Raw genomic sequence first — 15,660 nt, forward strand, 5'->3', positions numbered from 1 at the left:
AGTATCTTGTACCAAAATAAATTGGAGTGTAGTTCAGCGTAGTGGAATACAAAGTATTATAAACAAAGAAGAATTCAAATACTGCCCATCCGTGTACACACACTGGTCTCAACCCCCTAACAGAGAGAGATGATAATACCAACCACCTAACAGAGAGAGAGATGATGATAATACCAACCCCCTAACAGAGAGAGATGATGATGATAATACCAACCCCCTAACAGAGAGAGAGATGATGATAATACCAACCCCCTAACAGAGAGAGATGATGATAATACCAACCACCTAACAGAGAGAGATGATGATAATACCAACCCCCTAAAAGAGAGAGATGATGATAATACCAACCCCCTAACAGAGAGAGATGATGATAATACCAACCTCCTAACAGAGCGAGAGATGATGATAATACCAACCCCCTAACAGAGAGAGAGATGATGATAATACCAACCCCCTAACAGAGAGAGATGATGATAATGCCAACCCCCTAACAGAGAGAGAGATGATGATGATAATACCAACCCCTTAACAGAGAGAGATGATGATAATACCAACCCCCTAACAGAGAGAGATGATGATAATACCAACCCCTAACAGAGAGAGTGATGATAATACCAACCCCTAACAGAGAGAGATGATGATGATAATACCAACCCCTAACAGAGAGAGAGATGATGATAATACCAACCCCTAACAGAGAGAGAGATTATGATAATACCAACCCCCTAACAGAGAGAGATGATGATAATACCAACCCCCTAACAGAGAGAGAGATGATAATACCAACCCCCTAACAGAGAGAGAGATGATGATAATACCAACCCCCTAACAGAGAGAGAGAGATGATACCAACCCCCTAACAGAGAGAGAGATGATGATAATACCAACCCCCTAACAGAGAGATGATGATAATACCAACCCCCTAACAGAGAGAGATGATGATAATACCAACCCCCTAACAGAGAGAGTTGATGATAATACCAACCCCGCAAGAGAGATGATGATAATATCAACCCCCTAACAGAGAGAGATGATGATAATGCCAACCCCCTAACAGAGATGATGATGATAATACCAACCCCTAACAGAGAGAGAGATGATGATAATACCAACCCCCTATCAGAGAGAGATGATGATAATACCAACCACCTAACAGAGAGAGATGATGATAATACCAACCCCCTAAAAGAGAGAGATGATGATAATACCAACCCCCTAACAGAGAGAGATGATGATAATACCAACCTCCTAACAGAGCGAGAGATGATGATAATACCAACCCCCTAACAGAGAGAGAGATGATGATAATACCAACCCCCTAACAGAGAGAGAGATGATGATAATACCAACCCCCTAACAGAGAGAGATGATGATGATAATACCAACCCCCTAACAGAGAGAGAGATGATGATAATACCAACCCCCTAACAGAGAGAGATGATGATAATACCAACCACCTAACAGAGAGAGATGATGATAATACCAACCCCCTAAAAGAGAGAGATGATGATAATACCAACCCCCTAACAGAGAGAGATGATGATAATACCAACCTCCTAACAGAGCGAGAGATGATGATAATACCAACCCCCTAACAGAGAGAGAGATGATGATAATACCAACCCCCTAACAGAGAGAGATGATGATAATGCCAACCCCCTAACAGAGAGAGAGATGATGATGATAATACCAACCCCTTAACAGAGAGAGATGATGATAATACCAACCCCCTAACAGAGAGAGATGATGATAATACCAACCCCCTAACAGAGAGAGAGATGATGATAATACCAACCCCCTAACAGAGAGAGATGATGATGATAATACCAACCCCCTAACAGAGAGAGAGATGATGATAATACCAACCCCCTAACAGAGAGAGAGATTATGATAATACCAACCCCTAACAGAGAGAGATGATGATAATACCAACCCCCTAACAGAGAGAGAGATGATAATACCAACCCCCTAACAGAGAGAGAGATGATGATAATACCAACCCCCTAACAGAGAGAGAGAGATGATACCAACCCCCTAACAGAGAGAGAGATGATGATAATACCAACCCCCTAACAGAGAGATGATGATAATACCAACCCCCTAACAGAGAGAGATGATGATAATACCAACCCCCTAACAGAGAGAGTTGATGATAATACCAACCCCGCAAGAGAGATGATGATAATATCAACCCCCTAACAGAGAGAGATGATGATAATGCCAACCCCCTAACAGAGATGATGATGATAATACCAACCCCTAACAGAGAGAGAGATGATGATAATACCAACCCCCTATCAGAGAGAGATGATGATAATACCAACCACCTAACAGAGAGAGATGATGATAATACCAACCCCCTAAAAGAGAGAGATGATGATAATACCAACCCCCTAACAGAGAGAGATGATGATAATACCAACCCCCTAACAGAGAGAGAGATGATGATAATACCAACCCCCTAACAGAGAGAGAGATGATGATAATACCAACCCCCTAACAGAGAGAGATGATGATAATGCCAACCCCCTAACAGAGAGAGAGATGATGATGATAATACCAACCCCTTAACAGAGAGAGATGATGATAATACCAACCCCCTAACAGAGAGAGATGATGATGATAATACCAACCCCCTAACAGAGAGAGATGATGATAATACCAACCCCCTAACAGAGAGAGAGATGATGATAATACCAACCCCCTAACAGAGAGAGATGATGATAATACCAACCCCCTAACAGAGAGAGATGATGATAATACCAACCCCCTAACAGAGAGAGAGATGATGATAATACCAACCCCCTAACAGAGAGAGAGATGATGATGATAATACCAACCCCCTAACAGAGAGAGATGATGATAATACCAACCCCCTAACAGAGAGAGAGATGATGATAATGCCAAGCCCTTAACAGAGAGAGAGATGATGATAATACCAACCCCCTAACAGAGAGAGATGATGATAATGCCAACACCCTAACAGAGAGAGATGATAATACCAACCTCCTAACAGAGAGAGATGATGATAATACCAACCACCTAACAGAGAGAAGATGATAATACCAACCCCCTAACAGAGAGAGATGATAATACCAACCCCCTAACAGAGAGAGAGATGATAATACCAACCTCCTTACAGAGAGAGATGATGATAATACCAACCCCCTAACAGAGAGAGATGATGATAATACCAACCCCTTAACAGAGAGAGAGATGATGATAATACCAACCCCCTAACAGAGAGAGATTATGATAATGCCAACCCCCTAACAGAGAGAGATGATGATAATACCAACCCCTTAACAGAGAGAGAGATGATGATAATACCAACCCCCTAACAGAGAGAGATGATGATAATGCCAACCCCCTAACAGAGAGAGAGAGATGATAATACCAACCCCCTAACAGAGAGAGAGATGATGATAATGCCAAGCCCTTAACAGAGAGAGAGATGATGATAATACCAACCCCCTAACAGAGAGAGATGATGATAATGCCAACACCCTAACAGAGAGAGATGATAATACCAACCTCCTAACAGAGAGAGATGATGATAATACGAAACACCTAACAGAGAGAAGATGATAATACCAACCCCCTAACAGAGAGAGATGATAATACCAACCCCCTAACAGAGAGAGAGATGATAATACCAACCTCCTTACAGAGAGAGATGATGATAATACCAACCCCCTAACAGAGAGAGATGATGATAATACCAACCCCTTAACAGAGAGAGAGATGATGATAATACCAACCCCCTAACAGAGAGAGATTATGATAATGCCAACCCCCTAACAGAGAGAGATGATGATAATACCAACCCCTTAACAGAGAGAGAGATGATGATAATACCAACCCCCTAACAGAGAGAGATGATGATAATGCCAACCCCTAACAGAGAGAGAGATGATGATAATACCAACCCCTAACAGAGAGAGATGATGATTATACCAACCCCCTAACAGAGAGAGAGATGATAATACCAACCCCTAACAGAGAGAGATGATGATAATACCAACCCCTAACAGAGAGAGAGATGATGATGATAATACCAACCCCTAACAGAGAGAGAGATGATAAATACCAACCCCTAACAGAGAGAGATGATGATAATACCAACCCCCTAACAGAGAGAGATGATGATAATACCAACCCCCAACAGAGAGAGAGATGATGATAATACCAACCCCTAACAGAGAGAGATGATGATAATACCAACCCCCTAACAGAGAGAGATGATAATACCAACCCCCTAACAGAGAGAGATGATAATACCAACCCCTAACTGAGAGAGATGATGATAATACCAACCCCCTAACAGAGAGAGAGATGATAATACCAACCCCCTAACAGAGAGAGATGATAATACCAACCCACTAACAGAGAGAGATGATGATAATACCAACCCCCTATCAGAGAGAGATGATGATAATACCAACCCCTAACAGAGAGAGAGATGATGATAATACCAACCCCCTAACAGAGAGAGATGATGATAATACCAACCCCTAACAGAGAGAGATGATGATAATACCAACCCCCTAACAGAGAGAGATGATGATAATACCAACCCCTAACAGAGAGAGAGATGATGATAATACCAACCCCTAACAGAGAGAGATGATGATAATACCAACCCCTAACAGAGAGAGATGATGATAATACCAACCCCCTAACAGAGAGAGAGATGATGATAATACCAACCCCTAACAGAGAGAGATGATGATAATACCAACCCCTAACAGAGAGAGAGATGATGATAATACCAACCCCCTAACAGAGAGAGATGATGATAATACCAACCCCCTAACAGAGAGAGAGATGATGATAATACCAACCCCCTAACAGAGAGAGATGATGATAATACCAACCCCCAAACAGAGAGAGATGTTGATAATACCAACCCCCTAACAGAGAGAGATGATGATGATAATACCAACCCCTAACAGAGAGAGATGATGATAATACCAACCCCTAACAGAGAGAGAGATGATGATAATACCAACCCCCTAACAGAGAGAGAGATGATGATAATACCAACCCCCTAACAGAGAGAGATGATGATAATACCAACCCCGTAACAGAGAGAGAGATGATAATACCAACCCCCTAACAGAGAGAGAGAGATGATGATGATAATACCAACCCCTAACAGAGAGAGAGTGATGATGATGATAATACCAACCCCTAACAGAGAGAGATGATGATAACACCAACCCCCTAACAGAGAGAGATGATGATAATACTAACCCCCTAACAGAGAGAGATGATGATAATACCAACCCCCTAACAGAGAGAGAGATGATGATAATACCAACCCCCTAACAGAGAGAGAGAGATGATGATGATAATACCAACCCCCTAACAGAGAGAGAGATGATGATAATACCAACCCCCTAACAGAGAGAGATGATAATATCAACCCCCTAACAGAGAGAGATGATGATAATTCGAACCCCTAATAGAGAGAGATGATGATAATACCAACCCCCTAACAGAGAGAGAGATGATGATAATACCAACCCCCTAACAGAGAGAGAGATGATGATAATACCAACCCCTAACAGAGAGAGAGATGATGATAATACCAACCCCCTAACAGAGAGAGAGATGATGATAATACCAACCCCCTAACAGAGAGAGAGATGATGATAATACCAACCCCCTAACAGAGAGAGATTATGATAATACCAACCCCCTAACAGAGAGAGATGATAATACCAACCCCCTAACAGAGAGAGAGATGATAATACCAACCCCCTAACAGAGAGAGAGATGATGATAATACCAACCCCCTAACAGAGAGAGATGATGATAATACCAACCCCCTAACAGAGAGAGATGATGATAATACCAACCCCCTAACAGAGAGAGATGATGATAATACCAACCCCTAACAGAGAGAGAGATGATGATAATACCAACCCCCTAACAGAGAGAGATGATGATAATACCAACCCCCTAACAGAGAGAGATGATGATAATACCAACCCCCTAAAAGAGAGAGAGATGATGATAATACCAACCCCCTAACAGAGAGAGATGATGATAATACCAACCCCCTAACAGAGAGAGAGATGATGATAATACCAACCCCTAACAGAGAGAGATGATGATATTACCAACCCCTAACAGAGAGAGATGATGATAATACCAACCCCTAACAGAGAGAGATGTTGATAATACCAACCCCTAACAGAGAGATGATGATAATACCAACCCCTAACAGAGAGAGATGATGATAATACCAACCCCCTAACAGAGAGAGAGATGATGATAATACCAACCCCTAACAGAGAGAGATGATGATAATACCAACCCCCTAACAGAGAGAGAGATGATGATAATACCAACCCCCTAACAGAGAGAGATGATGATAATACCAACCCCCAAACAGAGAGAGATGTTGATAATACCAACCCCCTAACAGAGAGAGATGATGATGATAATACCAACCCCCTAACAGAGAGAGATGATGATAATACCAACCCCTAACAGAGAGAGAGATGATGATAATACCAACCCCCTAACAGAGAGAGAGATGATGATAATACCAACCCCCTAACAGAGAGAGATGATGATAATACCAACCCCGTAACAGAGAGAGAGATGATAATACCAACCCCCTAACAGAGAGAGAGAGATGATGATGATAATACCAACCCCCTAACAGAGAGAGAGTGATGATGATGATAATACCAACCCCCTAACAGAGAGAGATGATGATAACACCAACCCCCTAACAGAGAGAGATGATGAAAATACCAACCCCTAACAGAGAGAGATGATGATAATACCAACCCCTAACAGAGAGAGAGATGATGATAATACCAACCCCTAACAGAGAGAGAGAGATGATGATGATAATACCAACCCCTAACAGAGAGAGAGATGATGATAATACCAACCCCTAACAGAGAGAGATGATAATATCAACCCCTAACAGAGAGAGATGATGATAATTCGAACCCCTAATAGAGAGAGATGATGATAATACCAACCCCTAACAGAGAGAGAGATGATGATAATACCAACCCCTAACAGAGAGAGAGATGATGATAATACCAACCCCCTAACAGAGAGAGAGATGATGATAATACCAACCCCCTAACAGAGAAAGAGATGATGATAATACCAACCCCCTAACAGAGAGAGAGATGATGATAATACCAACCCCCTAACAGAGAGAGATTATGATAATACCAACCCCCTAACAGAGAGAGATGATAATACCAACCCCCTAACAGAGAGAGAGATGATAATACCAACCTCCTTACAGAGAGAGATGATGATAATACCAACCCCCTAACAGAGAGAGATGATGATAATACCAACCCCTTAACAGAGAGAGAGATGATGATAATACCAACCCCCTAACAGAGAGAGATGATGATAATGCCAACCCCCTAACAGAGAGAGATGATGATAATACCAACCCCTTAACAGAGAGAGAGATGATGATAATACCAACCCCTAACAGAGAGAGATGATGATAATGCCAACCCCCTAACAGAGAGAGAGAGATGATAATACCAACCCCCTAACAGAGAGAGATGATGATTATACCAACGCCCTAACAGAGAGAGAGATGATAATACCAACCCCTAACAGAGAGAGATGATGATAATACCAACCCCCTAACAGAGAGAGAGATGATGATGATAATACCAACCCCCTAACAGAGAGAGAGATGATAATACCAACCCCCTAACAGAGAGAGATGATAATATCAACCCCCTAACAGAGAGAGATGATGATAATTCGAACCCCTAATAGAGAGAGATGATGATAATACCAACCCCCTAACAGAGAGAGAGATGATGATAATACCAACCCCCTAACAGAGAGAGAGATGATGATAATACCAACCCCCTAACAGAGAGAGAGATGATGATAATACCAACCCCTAACAGAGAAAGAGATGATGATAATACCAACCCCCTAACAGAGAGAGAGATGATGATAATACCAACCCCCTAACAGAGAGAGATTATGATAATACCAACCCCTAACAGAGAGAGATGATAATACCAACCCCTAACAGAGAGAGAGATGATAATACCAACCTCCTTACAGAGAGAGATGATGATAATACCAACCCCTAACAGAGAGAGATGATGATAATACCAACCCCTTAACAGAGAGAGAGATGATGATAATACCAACCCCTAACAGAGAGAGATGATGATAATGCCAACCCCCTAACAGAGAGAGATGATGATAATACCAACCCCTTAACAGAGAGAGAGATGATGATAATACCAACCCCCTAACAGAGAGAGATGATGATAATGCCAACCCCCTAACAGAGAGAGAGAGATGATAATACCAACCCCCTAACAGAGAGAGATGATGATTATACCAACGCCCTAACAGAGAGAGAGATGATAATACCAACCCCCTAACAGAGAGAGATGATGATAATACCAACCCCCTAACAGAGAGAGAGATGATGATGATAATACCAACCCCCTAACAGAGAGAGAGATGATAATACCAACCCCCTAACAGAGAGAGATGATGATAATACCAACCCCGTAACAGAGAGAGATGATGATAATACCAACCCCCTAACAGAGAGAGAGATGATGATAATACCAACCCCCTAACAGAGAGAGATGATGATAATACCAACCCCCTAACAGAGAGAGAAGATGATAATACCAACCCCCTAACAGAGAGAGATGATGATAATACCAACCCCGTAACAGAGAGAGATGATGATAATACCAACCCCCTAACAGAGAGAGAGATGATGATAATACCAACCCCCTAACAGAGAGAGATGATGATAATACCAACCCCCTAACAGAGAGAGATGATGATAATACCAACCCCCTAACAGAGAGAGAGATGATGATAATACCAACCCCCTAACAGAGAGAGATGATGATATTACCAACCCCCTAACAGAGAGAGATGATGATAATACCAACCCCCTAACAGAGAGAGATGTTGATAATACCAACCCCCTAACAGAGAGATGATGATGATACCAACCCCCTAACAGAGAGAGATGATGATAACACCAACCCCTAACAGAGAGAGATGATGATAATACTAACCCCTAACAGAGAGAGATGATGATAATACCAACCCCTAACAGAGAGAGAGATGATGATAATACCAACCCCTAACAGAGAGAGAGATGATGATAATACCAACCCCCTAACAGAGAGAGAGATGATGATAATACCAACCCCTAACAGAGAGAGAGATGATGATAATACCAACCCCTAACAGAGAAAGAGATGATGATAATACCAACCCCTAACAGAGAAAGAGATGATGATAATACCAACCCCCTAACAGAGAGAGATTATGATAATACCAACCCCTAACAGAGAGAGATGATAATACCAACCCCCTATCAGAGAGAGAGATGATAATACCAACCCCTAACAGAGAGAGAGATGATGATAATACCAACCCCCTAACAGAGAGAGATGATGATAATACCAACCCCCTAACAGAGAGAGATGATGATAATACCAACCCCCTAACAGAGAGAGATGATGATAATAACAACCCCTAACAGAGAGAGAGATGATGATAATACCAACCCCTAACAGAGAGAGATGATGATAATACCAACCCCCTAACAGAGAGAGATGATGATAATACCAACCCCCTAAAAGAGAGAGAGATGATGATAATACCAACCCCCTAACAGAGAGAGATGATGATAATACCAACCCCCTAACAGAGAGAGAGATGATGATAATACCAACCCCCTAACAGAGAGAGATGATGATATTACCAACCCCCTAACAGAGAGAGATGATGATAATACCAACCCCCTAACAGAGAGAGATGTTGATAATACCAACCCCCTAACAGAGAGATGATGATGATACCAACCCCCTAACAGAGAGAGATGATGATAATACCAACCCCCTAACAGAGAGAGAGATGATGATAATACCAACCCCCTAACAGAGAGAGATGATGATAATACCAACCCCCTAACAGAGAGAGAGATGATGATAATACCAACCCCCTAACAGAGAGAGATGATGATAATACCAACCCCCAAACAGAGAGAGATGTTGATAATACCAACCCCCTAACAGAGAGAGATGATGATGATAATACCAACCCCCTAACAGAGAGAGATGATGATAATACCAACCGCCTAACAGAGAGAGAGATGATGATAATACCAACCCCCTAACAGAGAGAGAGATGATGATAATACCAACCCCCTAACAGAGAGAGATGATGATAATACCAACCCCGTAACAGAGAGAGAGATGATAATACCAACCCCCTAACAGAGAGAGAGAGATGATGATGATAATACCAACCCCCTAACAGAGAGAGAGTGATGATGATGATAATACCAACCCCCTAACAGAGAGAGATGATGATAACACCAACCCCCTAACAGAGAGAGATGATGAAAATACTAACCCCCTAACAGAGAGAGATGATGATAATACCAACCCCCTAACAGAGAGAGAGATGATGATAATACCAACCCCCTAACAGAGAGAGAGAGAGATGATGATGATAATACCAGCCCCCTAACAGAGAGAGAGATGATGATAATACCAACCCCCTAACAGAGAGAGATGATAATATCAACCCCCTAACAGAGAGAGATGATGATAATTCGAACCCCTAATAGAGAGAGATGATGATAATACCAACCCCCTAACAGAGAGAGAGATGATGATAATACCAACCCCCTAACAGAGAGAGAGATGATGATAATACCAACCCCTAACAGAGAGAGAGATGATGATAATACCAACCCCTAACAGAGAGAGATGATGATAATACCAACCCCCAAACAGAGAGAGATGTTGATAATACCAACCCCCTAACAGAGAGAGATGATGATGATAATACCAACCCCCTAACAGAGAGAGATGATGATAATACCAACCGCCTAACAGAGAGAGAGATGATGATAATACCAACCCCCTAACAGAGAGAGAGATGATGATAATACCAACCCCCTAACAGAGAGAGATGATGATAATACCAACCCCGTAACAGAGAGAGAGATGATAATACCAACCCCTAACAGAGAGAGAGAGTGATGATGATAATACCAACCCCCTAACAGAGAGAGAGTGATGATGATGATAATACCAACCCCTAACAGAGAGAGATGATGATAACACCAACCCCCTAACAGAGAGAGATGATGAAAATACCAACCCCTAACAGAGAGAGATGATGATAATACCAACCCCTAACAGAGAGAGAGATGATGATAATACCAACCCCTAACAGAGAGAGAGAGTGATGATGATAATACCAGCCCCCTAACAGAGAGAGAGATGATGATAATACCAACCCCTAACAGAGAGAGATGATAATATCAACCCCCTAACAGAGAGAGATGATGATAATTCGAACCCCTAACAGAGAGAGATGATGATAATACCAACCCCTAACAGAGAGAGAGATGATGATAATACCAACCCCTAACAGAGAGAGAGATGATGATAATACCAACCCCTAACAGAGAGAGAGATGATGATAATACCAACCCCTAACAGAGAAAGAGATGATGATAATACCAACCCCTAACAGAGAGAGAGATGATGATAATACCAACCCCCTAACAGAGAGAGATTATGATAATACCAACCCCCTAACAGAGAGAGATGATAATACCAACCCCTAACAGAGAGAGAGATGATAATACCAACCTCCTTACAGAGAGAGATGATGATAATACCAACCCCCTAACAGAGAGAGATGATGATAATACCAACCCCTTAACAGAGAGAGAGATGATGATAATACCAACCCCCTAACAGAGAGAGATGATGATAATGCCAACCCCTAACAGAGAGAGATGATGATAATACCAACCCCTTAACAGAGAGAGAGATGATGATAATACCAACCCCTAACAGAGAGAGATGATGATAATGCCAACCCCCTAACAGAGAGAGAGAGATGATAATACCAACCCCTAACAGAGAGAGATGATGATTATACCAACGCCCTAACAGAGAGAGAGATGATAATACCAACCCCCTAACAGAGAGAGATGATGATAATACCAACCCCCTAACAGAGAGAGAGATGATGATGATAATACCAACCCCTAACAGAGAGAGAGATGATAATACCAACCCCCTAACAGAGAGAGATGATGATAATACCAACCCCGTAACAGAGAGAGATGATGATAATACCAACCCCTAACAGAGAGAGAGATGATGATAATACCAACCCCCTAACAGAGAGAGATGATGATAATACCAACCCCCTAACAGAGAGAGATGATGATAATACCAACCCCCTAACAGAGAGAGATGATGATAATACCAACCCCGTAACAGAGAGAGATGATGATAATACCAACCCCTAACAGAGAGAGAGATGATGATAATACCAACCCCTAACAGAGAGAGATGATGATAATACCAACCCCCTAACAGAGAGAGATGATGATAATACCAACCCCCTAACAGAGAGAGAGATGATGATAATACCAACCCCTAACAGAGAGAGATGATGATATTACCAACCCCCTAACAGAGAGAGATGATGATAATACCAACCCCTAACAGAGAGAGATGTTGATAATACCAACCCCTAACAGAGAGATGATGATGATACCAACCCCCTAACAGAGAGAGATGATGATAACACCAACCCCCTAACAGAGAGAGATGATGATAATACTAACCCCCTAACAGAGAGAGATGATGATAATACCAACCCCCTAACAGAGAGAGAGATGATGATAATACCAACCCCCTAACAGAGAGAGAGAGATGATGATGATAATACCAACCCCCTAACAGAGAGAGAGATGATGATAATACCAACCCCCTAACAGAGAGAGATGACAATATCAACCCCCTAACAGAGAGAGATGATGATAATTCCAACCCCTAATAGAGAGAGATGATGATAATACCAACCCCCTAACAGAGAGAGAGATGATGATAATACCAACCCCCTAACAGAGAGAGAGATGATGATAATACCAAGCCCCTAACAGAGAGAGAGATGATGATAATACCAACCCCTAACAGAGAAAGAGATGATGATAATACCAACCCCCTAACAGAGAGAGAGATGATGATAATACCAACCCCTAACAGAGAGAGATTATGATAATACCAACCCCCTAACAGAGAGAGTTGATGATAATACCAACCCCCTAACAGAGAGAGATGATAATACCAACCCCCTAACAGAGAGAGAGATGATAATACCAACCCCTAACAGAGAGAGAGATGATAATACCAACCTCCTTACAGAGAGAGATGATGATAATACCAACCCCTAACAGAGAGAGATGATGATAATACCAACCCCTTAACAGAGAGAGAGATGATGATAATACCAACCCCTAACAGAGAGAGATGATGATAATGCCAACCCCTAACAGAGAGAGATGATGATAATACCAACCCCTTAACAGAGAGAGAGATGATGATAATACCAACCCCTAACAGAGAGAGATGATGATAATGCCAACCCCCTAACAGAGAGAGAGAGATGATAATACCAACCCCCTAACAGAGAGAGATGATGATTATACAAACCCCCTAACAGAGAGAGAGATGATAATACCAACCCCTAACAGAGAGAGATGATGATAATACCAACCCCCTAACAGAGAGAGAGATGATGATGATAATACCAACCCCCTAACAGAGAGAGAGATGATAATACCAACCCCCTAACAGAGAGAGATGATGATTATACCAACCCCCTAACAGAGAGAGATGATGATAATACCAACCCCCAAACAGAGAGAGAGATGATGATAATACCAACCCCCTAACAGAGAGAGATGATGATAATACCAACCCCCTAACAGAGAGAGATGATAATACCAACCCCCTAACAGAGAGAGATGATAATACCAACCCCTAAATGAGAGAGATGATGATATTACCAACCCCCTATCAGAGAGAGAGATGATAATACCAACCCCTAACAGAGAGAGATGATAATACCAACCCCTAACAGAGAGAGATGATGATAATACCAACCCCCTAACAGAGAGAGAGATGATAATACCAACCCCCTAACAGAGAGAGAGATGATGATAATACCAACCCCCTAACAGAGAGAGATGATGATAATACCAACCCCCTAACAGAGAGAGATGATGATAATACCAACCCCGTAACAGAGAGAGATGATGATAATACCAACCCCCTAACAGAGAGAGAGATGATGATAATACCAACCCCCTAACAGAGAGAGATGATGATATTACCAACCCCCTAACAGAGAGAGATGATGATAATACCAACCCCCTAACAGAGAGAGATGTTGATAATACCAACCCCCTAACAGAGAGATGATGATAATACCAACCCCCTAACAGAGAGAGATGATGATAACACCAACCCCCTAACAGAGAGAGATGATGATAATACCAACCCCCTAACAGAGAGAGATGATGATAATACCAACCCCCTAACAGAGAGAGAGATGATGATAATACCAACCCCCTAACAGAGAGAGAGAGATGATGATGATAATACCAACCCCCTAACAGAGAGAGAGATGATGATAATACCAACCCCCTAACAGAGAGAGATGACAATATCAACCCCCTAACAGAGAGAGATGATGATAATTCCAACCCCTAACAGAGAGAGATGATGATAATACCAACCCCCTAACAGAGAGAGATGATGATAATACCAACCCCTAACAGAGAGAGAGATGATGATAATACCAAGCCCCTAACAGAGAGAGAGATGATGATAATACCAACCCCTAACAGAGAAAGAGATGATGATAATACCAACCCCCTAACAGAGAGAGAGATGATGATAATACCAACCCCTAACAGAGAGAGATTATGATAATACCAACCCCCTAACAGAGAGAGTTGATGATAATACCAACCCCCTAACAGAGAGAGATGATAATACCAACCCCCTAACAGAGAGAGAGATGATAATACCAACCCCCTAACAGAGAGAGAGATGATAATACCAACCTCCTTACAGAGAGAGATGATGATAATACCAACCCCCTAACAGAGAGAGATGATGATAATACCAACCCCTTAACAGAGAGAGAGATGATGATAATACCAACCCCCTAACAGAGAGAGATGATGATAATGCCAACCCCCTAACAGAGAGAGATGATGATAATACCAACCCCTTAACAGAGAGAGAGATGATGATAATACCAACCCCTAACAGAGAGAGATGATGATAATGCCAACCCCTAACAGAGAGAGAGGATGATAATACCAACCCCTAACAGAGAGAGATGATGATTATACCAACCCCCTAACAGAGAGAGAGATGATAATACCAACCCCTAACAGAGAGAGATGATGATAATACCAACCCCTAACAGAGAGAGAGATGATGATGATAATACCAACCCCCTAACAGAGAGAGAGATGATAATACCAACCCCCTAACAGAGAGAGATGATGATTATACCAACCCCCTAACAGAGAGAGATGATGATAATACCAACCCCCAAACAGAGAGAGAGATGATGATAATACCAACCCCCTAACAGAGAGAGATGATGATAATACCAACCCCCTAACAGAGAGAGATGATAATACCAACCCCCTAACAGAGAGAGATGATAATACCAACCCCCTAAATGAGAGAGATGATGATATTACCAACCCCCTATCAGAGAGAGAGATGATAATACCAACCCCCTAACAGAGAGAGATGA

Source organism: Salmo salar, chromosome ssa06 (assembly GCF_905237065.1).
Source record: "Salmo salar chromosome ssa06, Ssal_v3.1, whole genome shotgun sequence".
In the NCBI taxonomy this organism is placed as follows: domain Eukaryota; kingdom Metazoa; phylum Chordata; class Actinopteri; order Salmoniformes; family Salmonidae; genus Salmo; species Salmo salar.